General features: G+C 48.6%; 1 protein-coding gene across 2 annotated transcripts in view; it reads right to left on the reverse strand.

Moving 5' to 3' along the window:
• The window catches only part of SNAP25 (synaptosome associated protein 25), a 68,998-nt gene extending 58,453 nt beyond the window's left edge, over positions 1-10,545 (reverse strand). The window contains exon 1 of one of the 2 annotated variants that reach the window (XM_064509995.1): positions 10,402-10,545. The gene's annotated coding sequence lies outside the window, so the exon portion shown is untranslated. The remainder of the gene's footprint in view (positions 1-10,401) is intronic. The other variant, XM_064509994.1, reaches the window with a different exon arrangement.
• Positions 10,546-11,634: the final 1,089 nt, after the last annotated feature.

Below are 11,634 nucleotides of genomic sequence, written 5' to 3' on the forward strand. Positions count from 1 at the left end.
CAGAAGGCTGTATGGTAAAAGGATGTAGGCTGGAGACAGGGGGAGAGAACACTGTATAACCTAACACTTGAGTGCAGTTTTACAGTGCCACTGCCAAGACCTTGACTACTGAAGTTTATTTTTTAAGTCTAGGTAATTGTCATTGGCTTGCTGACATGGAAACATCAGTAAGAAAGAGGATTAATCCAAAAGTCCATTATATCCTTTCTCTTATTTTAGTTTGCCTGCCTTTTATCCTCTTTTTTTCTTGTAATTATTATTGCTCTAGTTATTTCCTTCTCATTCTTATTCTCTTGTCTCCTTCCTCAGCCTCCTTGGTACAGTGGATCATTGTTTAAGATGTAAGTGACCCTTCTGAGTCCAGGATTTGGCCTACCATATTTGACAATACTAAAAAACATGGTTAAATTGTGAAGGCTTTCTGACTTCTCATGGGAACTGGAGTCTTATGAGAAATAGATTCTGGCTGCAAGCATGAATGGAAGAGCTCTTTGTCTGGAGAACAGCTGAGTGTAAAACACATCTCTTTATAAGAGAAAAACAGACTAGATGACAGTAGAAGGTAAAGAAGCTGAAATCTGTACACAGCTTTAGAGTCCTGTGTTCTGTACTTGAAGGTCTAATCATGGAGCATGTTTTAGCTGTGGTATCAGTGTCTTATCTCTTCACCTGCCAGGCTGGAGAATCTTTTTAAAATCTTTGTTTGTAGTCTACCAAGTGCAAGAAAAGACATTCTGGGGAAGGAAGGAACATAAATGTAGTAGGATCCTCATTGGGAAAGAATGGAGCCCTCAAGAATATGAATGATACAGAGGAAAGCAAGTGTTATTCTGCAGGGGTGGAACAGCCCCATTGAGGGGTGGAAAAGATCACACTAGGGCATCAGCAGAGGTAGATCTTGATCTGTGAAACAAGAGGACTAAGCCAGTGGGGCCTGCTAGATGGGAATTTGTCAGTGACAAACTGAGCACCAGTGTGTTCTGCTAAGCTACAGCAGATTTCAGGGGTGCTCTTTAAGAAGAGAATTCTTCTTCTGACTGGTCAGGTCACACCAGAAATAGTAAGAAACTTCTTACCCACAAGTATTTTAAAAATCTAGATGTTTGTACAACACCTCTGCCACTGTCCCTAGCCTGAGGTAACTGCTCTTCAATCTAGGTAGCAGTTTAATAACTTTGGAAATAAATGATTGCATCCACAATGAAAACCTTATTGGATTTCACCACTCAATTAAAAATATATATTGTCACATTCTCCACCACTGGCAATTCTTAAAATCAAGATTGGATAATTGTATTGCTGGAGAAGCAGTTAATTCAGAGAAGCGTTATAGCCTGTGGGGTGTTTTGTTTTACAGGAGGTTCAGCTAGCTGATGAGTGATCTCTTCTGGCCTCTTAATCAATGAGCCAGTCAAAGAGGATGGAAGCACTGGAGTCCTTGTAGCTAAGGGTGCTTATGTAGCCAGAAGCTAAGAGTCAGCTCTTCATCTGCACATGCACTGCGTTCCTGTCTTGCTACTGTTTCCCTCCTTTATGTTTGTGTTGGAGGTTGTCCATGGTGTGGAGTGTCTTCCCTGTGCCTGCACAGGCACAGTGAGACCCCTGTCCTCAACGGGGCTGCTGGGTGCCTCGCTGCTTGCTAATACTGCGGTTCAGTGTGGTCTGGAGAAATGAATGTGGCGTTGGGTGATTGGGGTCCCGGTTCCATCACAGAGTCTCTCCCTGGCCTTCCTGCCTCTGTTTTCTGTAAGTCGCTAAAACAGAGGCAAGCAGTGTGCAGTTGGCCATGTCTCAAGGGAACTGTATTTTAACTCATGTTTCTTCAGTGCTTTGACCATGTAAAACATACTCTGGCTGAAGACTCTTTCTTTGTATCTCCCTGTCCTGTGAAAGAAGTTTCCCTGATGGCATTTGTGGAATACAAGGGAGTAGGAAGCTGGGGCTGGGTAAGGCGATGTGGAACTGGGAAGAGGGCTGTACCCCAAACTCCGGGAAACAGGCAGCAGAGTTACTGAGGCCTTTGGAGCCCAAGAGGTGCTGACAGGCTGCTCTGTCACATGCTACCATGTAGTAACCTGCTTAATACTGTAACATGATGTGCCCTGGGTGCTAATCTGGAATTGGGATACTACAGAAACTACCATCCCTTTTGTGATGACTGCTGTTCTCTTGCATTCTTGTTTGTTAACCAGCTAAAGTGCACACCAGTTATTATTTAGCAGACTCAGAAAATGATCCTTAAGAGCCTAAAAGTTGCTCCAGGAGCAGCTATTTTGTACCATTAAGAACGGTTAATTAAGAAAAGAGCAACTAGATACAATGGTTCTGAAGTGCCTTGCTAATATTGAAAATTTGAGGCATGTAGATGGCCCTACTGTTGTGTTACAGAAGTGGTCCAGCGCATTTTCAATTATGCTCAGTGCATTCCTGGCGCCTTGAGGGTTTTTTCCACTGTCTCCTGCTTGACGTGTTCCACTCTGAAATGAACTAAACTGACAGGCCTCCACCACAGCATAGAGCCATCCAGGCCCTTCCCCCCCCACACTTTTTTTTTTAAATAACAAAACCCTCTTAGGAACATCAGACTTAAAGGGACTTCCTGCCTTATCAAGTCTGGTCTCTCGTGACCACCAATAGCTATGCCATATAATCCTCTTCATGAATTCATCAAGCACCATCTTAAAACCATTTGCTGCTGTCGGCCTTTTAGTCTCAGCTACTTTTGTTGATATAATAAAACACATATTTTCAGGAATTGCAAAAATGGGTGTCATATCTCAAGAACATACTTTTAATGGCAAAAACCTGTAGGAAAATATTCAAAAGGCTAGGCAGCCAATACATGTTTCCATACAGCTGAGCAAATAAAACAGATGCTTCTCTGGGGAGAACGGCTGTTAGAAGTCAGTGGTGAATTTCAGTTTAATTGGGTTCGCATACCTTAGTTTGTTTCTTGAGGGCTTTTCACATACTTGAGTGTCACTTAGGTGAATACTCTCAGGAAAAGCAAATGTTTGGCTGAAATGCTCAAATATTCACGAAACATCTTCAAGCTGTATATTCAGCTGTGACATTGTCAATTTGGAGCTTGCACTGTTGAACAGACAGGGCTAGGTCCCCGTCTCCTGTGCGCAGGCTTAACGCAGCTCTAGCAAAATGCACAGCTCTGGCAGACTAGTTGTATTGTGTTATGCCTGGCCATGAGAGCAGGATCAAATGTGTGAACGTTTCATCTACCGTCTGGTCTGAGATCACTTTCTCCCCTTGCTATCATGAATGTAATACTAGTACTCTGGGTTTACGTTGCTCCTTCCAGGCAAGCCTTTCACAAATCTGGAAGGAGCAATCATATGTAACACCCACTTGAAGGCTTGAAGGTAAATGATACTCACCTACATTGAGAGGATGATGCATTTTGGAAATACCAATTTTTAGGTTACCGACCTGACGCAACGAGACTGTTATGCCCTAATATATATAAAAATGTCCCTTCAAAGGTACAGGATACCTGTTCAGCATCTAAAGCTGAGGATCACAAACTAACAGCTGCTTTAATCTCAGTTCTTTCTTCTGTAGATGAAGGTAATCGGGGCACTTCTCAAAGGGCACATTTATTTAGCATGTGATAGTTGCACCTGAATCCAGATATTCTGTGTGCAGACCCTGTGCTTTAATCACTAAACCACAGTATCTGTAGCTAAAATGTTTGTTACTGAACACCTCTAGTTCACACAAGTTGCAATAGCGTTCTTACTGCTTTCTGCAAGAACAAATTATTCCTAAGAGATGTCTGTGCCTAACAGAGAACAGAAGTTTCTTTCCTAACATTGTCAGTCACTTGCTGGGTCAGTACTGCTCAGCAAAGGCAACCCTGAGCTCCGAGAGTGGGCTGTGTGTGTATGTGTGTGCGCGTATGGCATGGAGGCATATCAGCCAGAAGCAACACTGAGCTGAATCAAATAGCGGTTCCCTGGTGCCTGCAGAAATGCAAGCTCATCTGAATCCCTTTGAGGTAAATGGTGAGGTTTCTAAAGATGTGAATGGGGACCAGACTGAACCAAAAATACTAAAAAGGAGGGGGAAGAGACAAAACTTCAATTTGAATCTAAAGCGTGTCGATACTAATTTTAGTACCTTTTCTTTTCAAAGATGCTCAAATGTGCAAAGAATACTTCTCTTCCTGCTTTTTTAAAAAAATCAGTGAATGGTAATACTATTTTGACAGATCAGCTCTTCTGAAGATGTACACTTTTTTATGTTGTTTTTTTATGATAGCTGGAGGAAGTATGTTTACCTCTGTCAGACAGATCAGTAAATTGGCCTGCTCCAGTGTGAGCTGTAATTTCTAGGAGAGGGGAATGAACCAAATGAACAGTTGGCACATCTTCCAAATAACTGGCTTATCTGAAAAATAAAATTACTTCCTCTGGTACAACTGTACTGCAGCTCAGAAACAGAATTCCTCTCCTTGAAGTGGACAGTAATTATAACAAATAAGTAACCCATGACAAACACCAGAGGTGTAATGGGATGATGTGATAGCCTTTAGTTTTCAGGCCACCCCACACTAGTCTTCTAGTCTCTTTGACTAGAAGGACTAGTGGCAAGGGAAAGCATTTGGAAATCTGCAGCCTGGGATTTTTAGTGAGAAAATGGGCCCTAGCAAACAGTCTGCAGTGCCTATGTATTTGTTCTGAGCGTTTGTATATGTACCTCCCTCTTAACTGGTAGGTTTTGAGTAACAAATAGAAAATCGGGCATTAATGTCAAAAATCACATACATGAAGCATCCTTCTATAATCATGGTGTAGGATATGGATTTTAGTTATTAGCACTGGCACAGACTATGATAACTGTAATTTTGCTCATGGATTCTGGCAGTAAACGTTGGCACAATCATTTTGTCATATTAAAAGCACAAGGAAAACTACAATTATAACAAAAAAAGTATTAAATCTGTTCCCCTCTTTCTTTTTAGAAATGTGTACAGTGAGGCTTTCCTTTACCTTAACTCTTTTGTACGTCTACTCTACCAGTAACATGGCTGAGTAGTCAAAGGGTTAAAAATATTGCTTTAAAAGACTTGGTGGAAGATGCATAATTTCACTGTGTATTTACTGGAATGCAGGAAAACTTTTCAGTACTTTCAGATTCAGAATAAAAATGAATTATTACTGCTAGGAAATGCAGTTTGTGAAATTAAATTGCATCTGAAAGTGCAGGTTTCATTTTGTTACGCATTCATTTATACAGTTCTGGCTTTTTCTGTACAGAAATGTGCATCTAGGAAAAACTCAGCTGTAGTCATGGGTTTTACACCATATAAAGTTCTGCTGATGTTATATACCAGCAGAGTGCAGCAGAACCCAACCTGAAATACTGTCGTAGCATGCAGTATTCCTCCTCTGCTGCTTCATCGTTGCTTACTGTCACGGTTTCTAAGACAGGCTAACTACTTGAACTTTATCTGTGAGAATCTGCATGAATGAAACCAGACTGGAAAAAAACAGGGTTTGACGGAAAGGTTTTTCAAGTTACTTATGTTTACAGAAGAATCTGCTCCTTCAGCAGGTATAATAATTTCTGTTTTAAAACATGAATGATGAGCCGCCAGTGCAGGAGGTCATCAGCCGGTAGTGTAGCACAGCACCTCTGAGTTATGCTAATTCACACCAATTGATAATGTGGCCCAGTAATACATTTAATCACATTTTAAATGCAAGATTCAGCACTGTTAGCTTTTCAAATAAATCTTTTCCTTTTAAAAAGCCAGACAAAACCTAGATTGGTGAGCATGAACTTTCAGCTTTCAGAGCTGAAACAGCCATGATTAATTACTTAATACTTTCTTCTCTTCCTCCTCCTGCTTGTATTAGAATTCAGCTTCCTTCGGTGGATGAGATACACATCTCTCATTATAAGAAGAAAAGTTATAATGCAATGATTGTATTCTCTTTAGAATTACAGCATATCCGTACATTTCAGAGGGGACATACACAGAGCACTTTGTTTCCCTTTGAGAAACCTAACCTGCTAAATGTTATTACAATTTGCCTTTGTTACAAGTCCCAGAAAATGATATACACAGTTTCCTCTTGGACAGCAGGGCTAATCAGTACCTGCCCATTGCTGGGAGTGGAATGCTATTTATCCTTCTGCGCCCTGCACTCATCTCTAACAGCACACAGACTTACTGGTGAGCTTGTTCGGAACCTGATCCAAAGTCTACTGTCACCAGTGGAAGTATTTTCCTTGGTTTCAACTGACTTCGGGTTTGACTCCTTGGGATAATCAAACTCATAAGGCCACGGTTCTCTCCCTTCAGGTCAGGATCTTAATGCTCTAAGTTCATGTCATAGTACTCTTTAACAGTAGTCAAAAGGGGATTGTAGGTGAGCACGAAGAAGAGCTAGGTAAGGAGGAAATAGCAAGTTAACAGAATGAAAGAGCAAATGCAAAGCTAAATTTCATTCTAAAATGCTAAGACAAATGGCCCAAATGCTTTCAATAGTCCACTATGACACAGTAGTGCTAGAAAGGAATGAAAGTTTCCACTTTTGATTCTCAGATTAGCCATAGGTCCTGTATAAAGCAGGAAAGGAAAAACTTTGAGCCTATGAAGTTGTCTTGTCTTTGTGCCTGGTAGAAAAGAAAGTCCTAGAAAATCCAGTAGGATGCAGGACAACATATTGGAAATCATCTGATGAGAGGCAGGTTTTAATGATGGAAGTGTGTATCTAAGTATTTGTGGAGGGAGCAACAAAGTGGTGATAGACAAGAACTAGGAATAAAATTTATGTGCGTTTTGGAGAAGTGCTTGTTGCAATACAATGCAGTGGGCTAAACCTACAAAGTCAGTAGGGAAGAAAGCCAGAATTTATTTAAGATAAGGGCACAGATATCAGTTAAGACTCAGAAATGATGAGCTAAAAAAGAAATAAATCATCCTTTGACCACTGATGGCCTTGACAAACTAAATCCAACCCTCCCAGGAGCAGATATGTGAGCCCTGGTGCCTGCTCCAAAGTCCAGCTTCCCAGAGGTAATTAGGACTTGCTTGGCTGCGTTCTGCTGCAGTTCTCAAGCAATGTGTTATTCCTCTCTCCATTACATGCTCTAAAATGCTTGAACAATTCTATTGTTACAGATTACCTGGCACTCTCCCAACCCAAAGGTGACTGCATTTTTAGTGGTGGATGAAGCTTCACAGATAGAAAAATGCAATCGTCCAGCTGAAGGCCATAAGGTCAGGCTACTTTTTTATGGTTTTGTCCAGCTTGTAACCCTGGAAAACCCTAAAATGAATGTGTGTGCATGCGTGTGTGTGTGTGTGTATTCATATACATATATATATATATATATGAGGCCATATACGCATATGAAAGGAATGTGGTTATATTATAAAGAGTTAAGGCAGAGATCCAGGAAAAAATAGCAGAGAAAGAGTAGCTGTGTGACAGCAGGTCAAGGCAAACCTAAATTAGCTTCTTCTCCTCCTAGGCTTTCTTACATTCCTGGGAGAAGAAATAGTTAACAAAGTGAACTCTGCACTCTGCCATATACTTCCCATTTTTCCCCAAGGGTTGCTACATATGCAGAAGCTGCAGCCTTGTGACATACAAGCCTAAAAAATGCTGAATTTGTTCATAGTGGTAGGAAAGTATTTTGTTTTGTACAAACAGTAAGTGTGGACCATGCTTTATTTGCCGTAGCAATCTAGTCTTGTTCTTTGTAGTCATGCCTAAAGCGTATGGAAATGAATGAAAAGCTTTCCATTGACCTGAAGAGGCGTGTGGATCTGGTCCTTACTGCAGAGTAGCTATCATGTCCAGTGCAATAAATCTGCTGTGTCTCCTTAGGTGTATTTTAAGTGTTTGGCACTGGCTGAATTCTGCTGTTCTTTATTGTACTGCCCTCAGGAGTTCAGTGAGCCCAGTCCTGAGTGCCCTTGGATATCCTACTCTGTTTTTCTAGTTAGTTTTAAAAAGAAAGTTAAATTGTATTGGTTTGGGGCTTGCTATTTGACTGAGTTTTGTTTCATAACCTGCTGAGGTTCTGCACATCCTCTTGACTTCAGTGGGAGCCTCAAGCTCTCGCTTTTGCAAATCAGGCCTACTTGCACCTTTGGGTTGGTCACCCCTGTCGTCTCTTTGGCACTGATTACCCCAACTCATCTTGGGCATCAGAGTCTCCAGCAGCGACTTCCTGGCTGACCCCTTCTGCACTATGGAGGGGCAAAAGAAAACCGCTGCTGTCTTTTCCTAGACTGGCCTCGTTGGCTGCTGTGAAGGGCTGTGCAGAGAGCTGGGGACCCGGGAGGGAGTCTGTACCCCCTGGAGCACTCACCTTCGTGGTGGCCCCGTCCCTTCCCTGGCCACTCGCGGGGGTGGCTGCCCCACACACAGTCCCCTTGCTGCCATGCTCGGTGGGCGAGTTGCTCAGAGCTAGGATGGGGCAGGGGGCACAGACACTCCCCCTTCCCCTCCCGCTGCCCTGTCAGCCAGCCCCGGCACTTCGAGACTGCAGGGACCGGCTGCCCCTTCGCTTCCCCTTGCCTCGCTGACCTTCCCGGGCAGGCCGGGCCGTGCCACGGAGGGGCTCGGGGCCCTGCAGTGTCCCCACGTCCTTGTGGGTGCTGCGGCCGGGGCCGGCGGCGACCAGGCGGTGTCGCCGCCGGGTGCAGGGCTGCTCCGCGCCTGCCTCCGCGCTGCCCCGCCACCCCCGGGCTCCGCCGCAGACCTTCCCCCCGCCCCCCCCCCCAACCTCCTTTCCAGCTGGGAACGAGACCAGCAGCAATTACTCAAGCCGAGCACGTAAATCGGGCAGATCCCGCGGCCCTCCCTTGACGCAGCTACGCAGCGCGGTGTCTGGCCGCTCGGGCAGCTTCGCCCTCTCCCCCAGCAGGGAAGTTTTCCCACGCCCATCCTCTCTCCTCGACCGAGCGCTGCGTTCATTTGCCCCTCAAAAACCTGCGAAGTTGCCAACTTTGCCGGCAACGAGCTGCACGGCGGGAGATTGCGTTGTCGGGGGAGGGGAAAGGGTGGTGGGGGGAAACTGCCGGTAACAGGGGGGTCGGGGCCAGGAGCGCGGTGCGGGTTTGCCGCCGCCCCCCGCGCCAGCCTGGCATCGCCGGGGCAGCCCGGGCAGCGCGTTACATAAGGGGGCGCGCTGCGCTGCGCTCCGCACCGCTCCGCAGCATGGCCCGGGGGAGAGGCAGAGCCCAGCCCCCCCCCCACACACACACCCCGGGCTTGGAGGAGCCCCCGGGGCCACGCAGGGGCGTTTGCGCCCGCGGCACGCTGCGCCCTGGCTCCGCTGGGGACGCCGAAAGGGCGGCGGCGCTGCCGGCGAGGAGGGGTGGGCGCCGAGGCCCCGGAGCGCGGAGCCGCCGCGGGCGCGGGGAAGCCCCGGGGCTGCCGCAGGTGCCCCGCTCGCAGCCGCCCGCCCCGCAGCGAGCCCGAGGTCTGGGCATTGCGTAACTCCCCCCCCCATTTCCCCTGCACAAATTCCTTTCCCCCCGCGAATGGGCAGGGATAGAGGCCAAAGTGCTAAGCGCCGTTTAATTTCAGGAACCGAAGCTTTTCCCATTTTTTATTTTCTCCCTTTACCCGACTGAGCTGCGGGGGGACACAGTAAAGCCACAACTATTCCTGTCCGAGGTCCTGCCCCAGCGGGAGAGCACCGCTGCTCTTAGATCCGGGAAGGCGCTTCTCGTACGCGACGGCAGGAGCTCGCCCAGGAGGGCAGCGCGGGCGGAGGCGCGGAGCCGCAGGGCGCTGCAGCACGTCCGCCTCCCGCCTCCGCGGCGCGGGCAACCCTGCGCGCTGCCACGCACGGCCGCTCTCCGCGGTGCTGAACCGCCAGCGCTGTCCGCGGTGCTGAACCGCCGGCCGCGCTCCGCGGAACGCAGGGTCGCCCGGGCGCTGTCTGCCGTGCTGACCCCCCCCCCCCGCCTCGCCCAGCCGCTGTCCGCGGTGCTGAAGCGTCGCCGCCGCCCGACGCGGTGCGGAACGGCGCTGCAGTGCCCCGGGCGGCGGCAGCCCAGCCCGGCCGCGCAGGGCAGCGCGCCCGCAGCCCCCGCTGCCCCCTCCGCGGCGGACGGCGGCGGCTCCCCCTCTCCCCCGAGCTCCCCCGGGCTCCCCTTCTCCTCCGACCTCCCGCAATCTCGCCTGGCGCGGCGGAGAGGCAGAGCCCGGCTCCCTCCCCTGGCTCCAGCCGGCGACGAGGCTGGCGGCGGCGTTACACCCCTCTCCTTGCCTTCTTCCTTCCCTGCAGCCGCCGAGAGGCTGGGGACAAAAAGGCGATCAGCTCCCTTTTTAAATTTGGGGGGTTGCTGCTTTTTTTTTTTTTTAATTTCAGCCCCCCCTCCGCCCGGCGTGCCCGGTGCTTTCCCACCCTTACCTCGGCTTGCGCAGCGCGGCGGCGGGCCGCGGCGGCGGGGTCGGTGGATCGGTGCCGCAGCTGGGAGGCAAGGACAACCGCCGCTGACCTCCGCGGGTCTCCTTCTTCAATGGACCGGGAGCCGTGCCCTCATCAAAGATGGCCGTCCGCTCCTACGTCAGCAGCTTTTAATAGCCCTCCCCGGCGGGGGGGCGGGAGCGGGCGGGGGGGCAGAGCGGGCCGGGCGGGCTTGAGTCATCGCCGCTGCCGCACCGCTCCGCGCACCGCTCCGCGCACCGCGCAGCGCCGCCGGGGGGGCCCCGCCGCCCGCCGCCCCGCCGCCCCCGCCGCCCCCGCGCCTCCGCGCAGCGCCCGCGGGCCGGGGCCGGGGGCCGGGGGCTGAGCGCGGCTGCGGGCGAGGCGCCGGGGGGAGGGGAAAGGGGGCATCATGCAGCAGCGGTTTCCTCCGCCAAAGGGGTGGTCCGAAGAGGGTATCCCTCTGAAGTCCCCGGTACTCCATATATGGCCAGTCTACGTGGGCTTCTATTTTTATGTGTGAATTCTTCCTTCTCTCCCTCTTTTTCTTTCTCAGAGCATCCTGTCAGGGGTCTGGGTGTGTTAAACGGATTTTTTCCCCCTTGCCCCCTCCCCCCCAACCACCACGTAAGAGCAGCCAAACACAAGGAAATCCATGTTTAAGGACATGTGTTGTGTCTGAGCATTCGAGGGACGCATTCAAAAAAGAGAGAGAAAACAAACAAGAGAGAGAGAAAAAACAAACAAAAGCCCGGGCATGTACGTGCATACACACGGCAGAGCGAGAACACCCCACTGCTGCCAAGGAGGAAAACGGTGATTCTGTTCCAGGAAAGAGCCTGGGTTATTGATCATGGATTAATTAAAATATTCATTCAGATCATACCTAATTTGGAGCAAATGGAGCTATCTCTAGTAGGATTTTTAATGGGGAGGAAATCCTTTCATTTCATGCAAAATGTATTTTTGAAAAAAGTATTATTTAGTGGGGATTTTAATGAAGAATGGGGATTCGATCTAGAGCATGACTGTATTTCGTAACCTCAGTTATCACCTCCTTTCCATTCTGCAAGCTTCGTGTGTTCATTTATGGAACCATCCAGACCTACAGACGAGCGGAGATGCCTCTCTCTTTTCCCTGTCTGAGCTGCTCTTGTGAGCAATAACTGAGCACTGGCTGCATTTAATTCTTACACTGCGTGTAGAGGCTTTTCTAAG

This window comes from Dromaius novaehollandiae, chromosome 3 (genome assembly GCF_036370855.1).
Source record: "Dromaius novaehollandiae isolate bDroNov1 chromosome 3, bDroNov1.hap1, whole genome shotgun sequence".
NCBI classification, from domain to species: domain Eukaryota; kingdom Metazoa; phylum Chordata; class Aves; order Casuariiformes; family Dromaiidae; genus Dromaius; species Dromaius novaehollandiae.